The following is a 7,722-nucleotide window of genomic DNA, read 5'->3' as shown; positions in this document are numbered from 1 at the left end:
ATGGTTTCACACTAACCCTGACCCTCCGTCAGAGCGTGTTGTCCCTCAGGTTTTAGGTTATTTTCCTCTGTTGTTTAAATGGTTCATAGAGTATTTTTTCGACATTCCTTGTTTATAATCTTTATATTGCTTTTTGGTACTTTACTTCTAGTGGTCAGTTCTGTAACTTTTATAGATACCATACGCCTGGATCAAGTCTGACAGTTCCTGAGGCCCAGTCCCGGGAGTCAGGTTCTGCTACTTGGTCTCATGGTTTCACACTAACCCTGACCCTCTGTCAGAGCGTGTTGTCCCTCAGGTTTTAGGTTATTTTCTTCTGTTGTTTAAATGGTTTATAGAGTATTTTTCGACATTCCTTGTTTATAATCTTTATATTGCTTTTTGGTACTTTAGTTCTAGTGTTCAGTTCTGTAACTTTTATAGATACCATACGCCTGGATCAAGACTGACAGTTCCTGAGGCCCAGTCCCGGGAGTCAGGTTCTGCTACTTGGTCTCATGGTTTCACGCTAACCCTGACCCTCCGTCAGAGCGTGTTGTCCCTCAGGTTTTAGGTTATATTCTTCTGTTGTTTAAATGGTTCATAGAGTATTTTTTCTACATTCCTGGTTTATAATGTTTATATTGCTTTTTGGTACTTTAGTTCTAGTGTTCAGTTTCAAACTTGTTGAGCAAGCTGTTTCAAACCAGCAGTCTGTCATAACTTTAAAACACACCAACATTAGTTGTCAATATGTATGCTGCTCTGGAAATCAAAACAAACCACTGTAGGCAGATGTAGGCAGATAAATCATTGCTCTAAGTGTTAAAAAAAACTTTAAAAAAATTTCTGACCTGCCAAGCAAGCTGTTTCAAATTAGCACTCAACCGTTACTTAAAATCAAACAACATTTTGATCACTTCAGTATGGGCTCTGTAACTTTTACAGATACCATAAGCCTGAATCAAGTCTGACAGTTCCTGAGGCCCAGTACCGGGAGTCAGGTTCTGCTACTTGGTCACATGGTTTCACACAACCTAATAAGCAAGCTATTTCAACTTAGCAGTCAACCCTTACTTGAAATCACACAACATTTTTATCACTTCGCTATGGGCTCCATAACTTTTATAGTACAAATAACTATATGGACAATACACTTCTGCACAATAATTTTATGGAGGTATGGTTTCTTCAAGCCCAGGGTGTGTAGCCCAGTACCGGGAAACACCCCAGGGATAAGGAGAATTAATTACCTCCCATTTCTGCAATTATCCCCCTCTCGCACCCCCAGCTGCAAAACTGTTTCTCTTTACACTGTTTAACCTGTTTTTATGGGCAAGACATTACAGTGCACTTGGTGTATGAAGGTATATTTCTCAGACCCAGAGTGTGTGGCCCAGTACCGGGAGACCCTCTGGGATGAGGAGTATTATCTCCATTGTGAAATGCTCTCCAAACTGCTACTACAATGTTTCTAGACATCAGTCACCTGTTACTTTGAATCACACCTAAATTGACTATTGACATGTATTCTGCTCTACAAAACCAAACAAAAACTGTAGACAGACCACTCATTGCTCGTAGTGTTAAAAAAAACTATATATATGATAATATTCGCTGTGTGACCTTCTCAGCTGGCTGTTTCAAGCCAGTAGTCCGCCGCTAGGTTAAATCATACCAACACTGCAATCACACTAATGTCCTTTTATTAATACAAAACAAAAGCAATCTCATAATGCTTGGTTGTCACTTTAACTAACTTTTCCCAGCCTCTTTTTGGAAGAGAGCAGTCTTTTTCTAACTGTATTGCAGGTCTGCCAAGCCCCTCTGTGACAGCCTGGATCAGCCACACCCGCACTTCATCCATAGAGCTCAGCTTGTCCATGTACGAAGACGCCTTGCAGGTTTGAAATGTAATGTCAAGTTGTACAAATTATTGTGTATACATGTCACTGCTAAGTCTAGTCCTCACAGCCCCAGTCAGTTGGTCAGAGGAAGGATGGCAACTTCTCCAGTGGGCACAAAAATGAAGGACGTGACACGCTCCAGACCAAGAAGACCAATGGGCAACTGTCAGGACGACCCCAGCCACCAAAACATTGAGCATTTGCATAGGACATGAGGACACAGGTACAAAAAATCCATCCTATTTATCCTGCATCACAATCTACTTAATTTTTGGTTTTGTCTCATTTACAGTTAACCAAAGAATATTGCAACTCTGATGGTTTTGCATATGAAAGTTGTGTACTTAATTCCATAGCCCAGTGTTACAATGGCTTAATATTACATGTGTCATTTTAAAGGCACGGCAGCCGAGGAGACTGAAGATGGCCAGGCAGATCAATGGCACCCCTGCTGAGGAAACAAAGCAGCAACAAATGAAAAAGTTCAGGTAAAATGAGAACCGATAACACATTTGAAAAAGATGTAGACATAGATATATCTATAAGGGGCAACAGAAAAGTTTCACTTATTTATACAGAGTTTATTTTGATTGGATTGTACTCAACATAGCACGAGTATGGTCACATAACTAACAAGTAATTATTGTCATTTTTTGTCACATGAAAAACTGACCAAGTACTAGAGAAATTCTGACCTTGCTCCAGTGAGGAGACAAAAACATGTTACAAAGAAAAACAATAATACCTGCATGTAAAGTGGTTTGCATTCAACTACACATAATCTAATATTAGAATATGCATAAATCTCAACATAAAAATTTTTGTGTTGATATTCCTTAACATGAATTTAATACACTACTTTGAAGACCTGTCTTTTACAGTGTCTAGATACTGTCTCATGACCTTATGTTTTGTTTATATACATTATGTATGCTTCCAAAGCTAATGTCAAAACCACTATACAAACACAAAACATGTATTGCATTGTCTTGTCTCTTTCCAACTGTAGATACCGCAGAAGACTCAAGAAGAAAACAACCAAAGAAAGGAACAAGAGCTCCACTGAGGACATGTTAGTTTTGTGGCACAGATTTCAATTGGTCCTGTGCACAATCATAGTGAGTGGACATTGTTCCATCCCCAGTTAGGTTTAAGAGCGGGTTCCCTTTGGAACTCGTTTGGGGGGGGTGTTAGTGTGGCATGAACGTGGTTAGAGCATTTGTCTCGGGAGCACATCCGAAGCTACAGGTGGGTCACCATTTTATGGTTGCTTTACCAGGCTATCGGGCTACAGTGCATAAGTACCCGCCACAAGTAGCGCCTGAAGACTAGGGAGGAGCTTAGTTAGATTTCAGTGTGTTGCTCTTCTACTGTAAATAAATGTTGTTCCTCACAAAACATTTGGTGTTTCAGCAGTCATTATTTCCTATATTTACTTTTTCCTGATTCCCTTTTGTAGAGGTAAACAGTTTTGGTCAAATTGTATTAATCCTGTTAGATCCATTAAAAACATATTTTGTGTTGTATCATAATTTAAGCATCAAAACTACTACTAAGTTAATAGCATGCATGTACTGATACCAAGTTTAGCATTTATTTCCCCTTTAAATGCATTGACCATTTTTAGTCTTGCCATGTCACTGCAGCTACAATGACCCACACCCTGCTCAAAGTCAATGTCACTCACTCACTCCTAGTAACACAACACAACATTAAAAGGGTATTGTGAATCTGAAAATGCAGAAAAACATGACTAAATCCATTAATGTTACAACATTTGACAATGAAAATTGTAAATGGCACTATCAGCATACTATACATCAAAGAAGAGATGGTGATGTCGCATGGTGTCTCCTACAGGTAAGTCCATGAGTTGGTGTATGATGAAGACAAGCCCCTTCACAGTTTGTATTTTTGTTTCAGGTAGGACAATGAGTTGTTTATAGTTTATAATGAAGACAAACCTCTTTGACTTAGTATTTTAATTTCACATAGGTTTACTTGTGAATTTACTACTATCTGTAGTAAATTATGGAGGCACACGGCAGCCTCCATAGTCTAGCAGTAGGTGAGGCTGCCGTTTATGTGAGAGAACGGGGTTCGATTCCCGGCGTGGGCCAGAGCAGGAGCAATACACAAACCACAAACAGCATTGGCCAGGCGATTTCACGTGAAAGCCAACATGCGCAAGGCAAGCACATTAAAGTTTCTTCAGAAACTTTCTATCCTCTAGTTATTATTATTATTCTGCAAATTTTTTGGCGCGCTTCTCCTCCTACAGCTTGCATTTTAGGCCCACACAATGAATTGGGAAAATGTGTGTCCCCATTGGGAGAAGTGTGCTATTACTTTTCTAAGGAATCCAACATCTGGAATTCCCAAAATTCCAATTTTTATGGCAAATTTGGCCCATTCGAATGAATGGGCAAAAACTTCCGAAGGCTCCAGCGCCCAGAGCTTTGGACCTAGGTCCACACACCAAATTAGAAAAATTTGCGTCTAGTGGAGAAGAAGCTGCTTGCGAATTTTCAAACCGATCCGACATTCCGTTTTTCCTAAATTCCAGTTTGAAGTCGAAATTTAAGACTCTATAGAAACGAATGGGAGAGGTACGTAGGCTGAGCTAGAGCGGCATAGCTGAAATTCCTGAGAGTTAGAGGGAGGCAGCCCTGAAAAATCGCCTGAAAATTTTGTCTTAAACTTGCTCTGCTGGCCACAATTTTCACTGCAGATGCATAAATTTGGGATCAAATTGTAGGAAAAATAGTTGTGCTTTGAAAAATGTAAAGACAAAAGCAAAATAGCTTCAACTTTTTTCATTTCGACTCTTAACGAGGCGGGAGTCCCAGCTCTCTCCCCCATTCAGTCCCATTATATCGGCAAAGCAGAGTCGCGGGAGGAAAGCAGAAACACACACGTTTCCAACTCGCCATAAATCGGGCATTTTCGGGAGTTGGCAAAAAATTTCACCACAGTTTAAAAGCTCAAAGCCTTAGGATTCTCGTGGTGCAATCCATTTTCTGCTCGGACTTACTATCGCGGAGAAAAATGCGGTAGTTTGACCCGTGGTTTTCGGCGATCTTGTCACCAGCACCAGTGTCATTGCTCCTGTCTGCTTCATACAATGTAATTTCGGGCTCCGCCCCCATGAGCTCCGGTAGCGCAGCGGTAACCTCTTTGTCTCTCGTGCTGGAGAACGGAGTTCAATTCTCCTCCTGCCAGGATTGGCAGTTGGGCTATTTTTAATTCCGTTGGGCAGGGAACAATCACGTTGGGCGTCTACTTCAAAATTGGGCTGCTTTTGGCAACATTTGGCTGCTTATGAACTTTCAACTTTCAACACTAATTCTGCATCAAGGTAAGAAAAAATATGGAGCCTATTTGTGTGACTGTGACTGATTTACGGTAGTTAAATAACTAAATAAATAAATAAATAAATAAATCTGCTGGAATGTGATACTTATCTCCAGTCTTCACCCACTCTACTGATCTCCAGTCTTAACTCTGTTTGTGACTGTATCTACATTTACATCCAAAGAGCGTGAGCTCCCTCTACTGGCAGCCCTGTAAATATATACAAAATAGATGTTATTATAGTTAATAATATTAAAATAATAATAAAAAAATTATGAACATTTTTGAGATGTGTTCTAATATCCCTCAGTAATAGTCAGGTAGCATAACAACCTTTTATTTATCTATATAATTCTCTTGGGATTTTTTTGGGGAATTTTTTAATATTGAAAGCAAGGGTTATGGTGTCAAAACAAAGGCCCACAAAGGGGCACTATAAAACTATTAAAACCAATCTTTTCATGTATAAGGAAGCCTAACAAGGTAACCAAGAGATGGATTACACCACGAGAAAGCCGGAGCCGGAGCCCCCATTTATTTTTTATTTTTATTTTTGATTCATAATAAGAAATACCTGTTATTGTGGGACATACCTTCAGTGTGCATTGTGGGAAAGGGAGAACTGTCTATTGTGGTGATACCACTTCTTATCACAAGAGGGCACGCTAAGACAAGAATTACAGTCCGTCCAGACGCCGTGCTCGGCTACATTCGGCTGTAATCGTCAGAAGAGCTGCGTCCGATATGAACCAGGCTGCAATGTGTGCGTCTTCTGTGATGTATGATTGACAGGTAAGCAGACTGTTTAGTTTAATGGAAATGTGTGTGTGTGAAATAGTGTATGTGAGTGGGGTAGCGAGACATATCAAAGAGACTCACGAAGGAAATATATTATTTATTTGATGACGTGAGTAAGCTAACTGTTATGGCTAGCTCGCTCGCTACGCGCTAATTACCCTTAGCTTGCTCCCGCGACCCGGAGCTAACGTCAACAGACGGTGGGTGATGTTTATTATTATGGAGTGCAAAATGTAACTAATATAGTCTGCCCCCTTTACTTGATGTCGTAGCACAGTGCACATGACGGTCGCCTTTGTTTTTATGTCGATCCCCTGTTGTGTTCGTGCTCTTTACATTCGGCTGTAATCATCAGAAGAGCTGCACGTGCGGTTATGAACCAGGCTGCAATGTGTGTGTCTTGTTATGTATGATTGACAGATGGAGAGTAAACTCGTCTCGACCACAACGCCCTTGTAAGCGTCGTCCTTTGCAAGTGTGCTACACTATATGTCAGTCTGTGTGCGCGGCGCACCTGTCAGATCTGGTTGATTGTTATTATCGGTTGATTATTGATTGCGCAATGCCGCCGTTCGCATTAAACGATTTTGCGGAGGGAGGAGGACTGCATGATTTACGTCGTATCCACGTTCGCGTGCCCGACCGTGCATGTGCTTGTGCATGACATAACCACCGCGTGTCTTTGAGTATCACGGATGTGTGTAGAGCGGCGAGGAGAGACAGAGAGAGAGAGAGAGAGAGAGAGAGAGAGAGAGAGAGAGAGCAGCACGCAGCAGTTTGTTTTGAAGCTGAGGCGCGTGATATCAGAGAAACTCTAATACAGTAGACAGGCTCTGGTGATGTTGCGTGTAACCCGACATGCGCAAGGCAAGCACATTAAAGTTTCTTCAGAAACTTTCTATCCTCTAGTTCTTTTTATTATGTGCTTGCCTTGGAAAGGCAACACATCTTATTGTTGTGTTTTATTATTTTTATTATTATTATTATATTTATTTTTCTGCAAATTTCTTCGGCGCGCTACTCCTCCTACAGCTTTCATTTTAGGCCCACACAATGAATTGGGAAAATGTGCGGCCCCATTGGGAGAAGTGTGCTATTACTTTTATAAGGAATCCAACATCTGGAATTCCCAAAATTCCCATTTTTGTGGCAAATTTGGCCCATTCGAATGAATGGGCAAAACTTCCCGAGGCTCCACAGAGCAGAGCTTTGGACCTAGGTCCACACACCAAATTAGAAAAATGTGCGTCTTTGGGAGAGGGAGCTACCTGCGAATTTTCAAACCGATCCGACATTCCGTTTTTACGCAATTCCGGTTCGAAGTTGACGCAATACACACTAATGGAGAGAGCTAGAGTGAGTGACGTCACACTTAGAGTGAAGCAGCCCTGAAAAATCGCCTGAAAATTTTGTCTCAAACTTGCTGTACTGGCCACAATTTTCACTCAACATGCATAAATTTGGGATCAAATTGTAGGAAAAATAGTTGTGCTTTGAAAAATGTAAAGACAAAAGCAAAGTAGCTTCAACTTTTTTCATTTCGACTCTTAACGAGGCGGGAGTCCCAGCTCTCTCCCCCATTCAGTCCCATTATATCGGCAAAGCAGAATCGCGGGAGGAAAGCAGAAACACACACGTATTCTAATCGCCGTAAATCGGGCATTTTCGGGAGTTGGAAAATAAT

The 7,722-nt window shown here is 41.0% G+C and overlaps 1 long non-coding RNA gene across 1 annotated transcript; it reads left to right on the top strand.

Annotated features, from left to right (window-relative positions):
- The first annotated feature begins 29 nt into the window (after positions 1-29).
- LOC115357593 (uncharacterized) lies at positions 30-3,298 on the top strand. The gene is made up of 3 exons (XR_003928120.1): positions 30-2,109; positions 2,286-2,374; positions 2,896-3,298. It is a non-coding gene; the product is annotated as an uncharacterized LOC115357593 (long non-coding RNA).
- The last annotated feature ends 4,424 nt before the right edge of the window (positions 3,299-7,722 follow it).

This window comes from Myripristis murdjan, chromosome 1 (assembly GCF_902150065.1).
Source record: "Myripristis murdjan chromosome 1, fMyrMur1.1, whole genome shotgun sequence".
NCBI classification, from domain to species: domain Eukaryota; kingdom Metazoa; phylum Chordata; class Actinopteri; order Holocentriformes; family Holocentridae; genus Myripristis; species Myripristis murdjan.
Note: the sequence above shows the minus strand (reverse complement) of the source record. Positions and strands in the feature narration are given on the sequence as shown.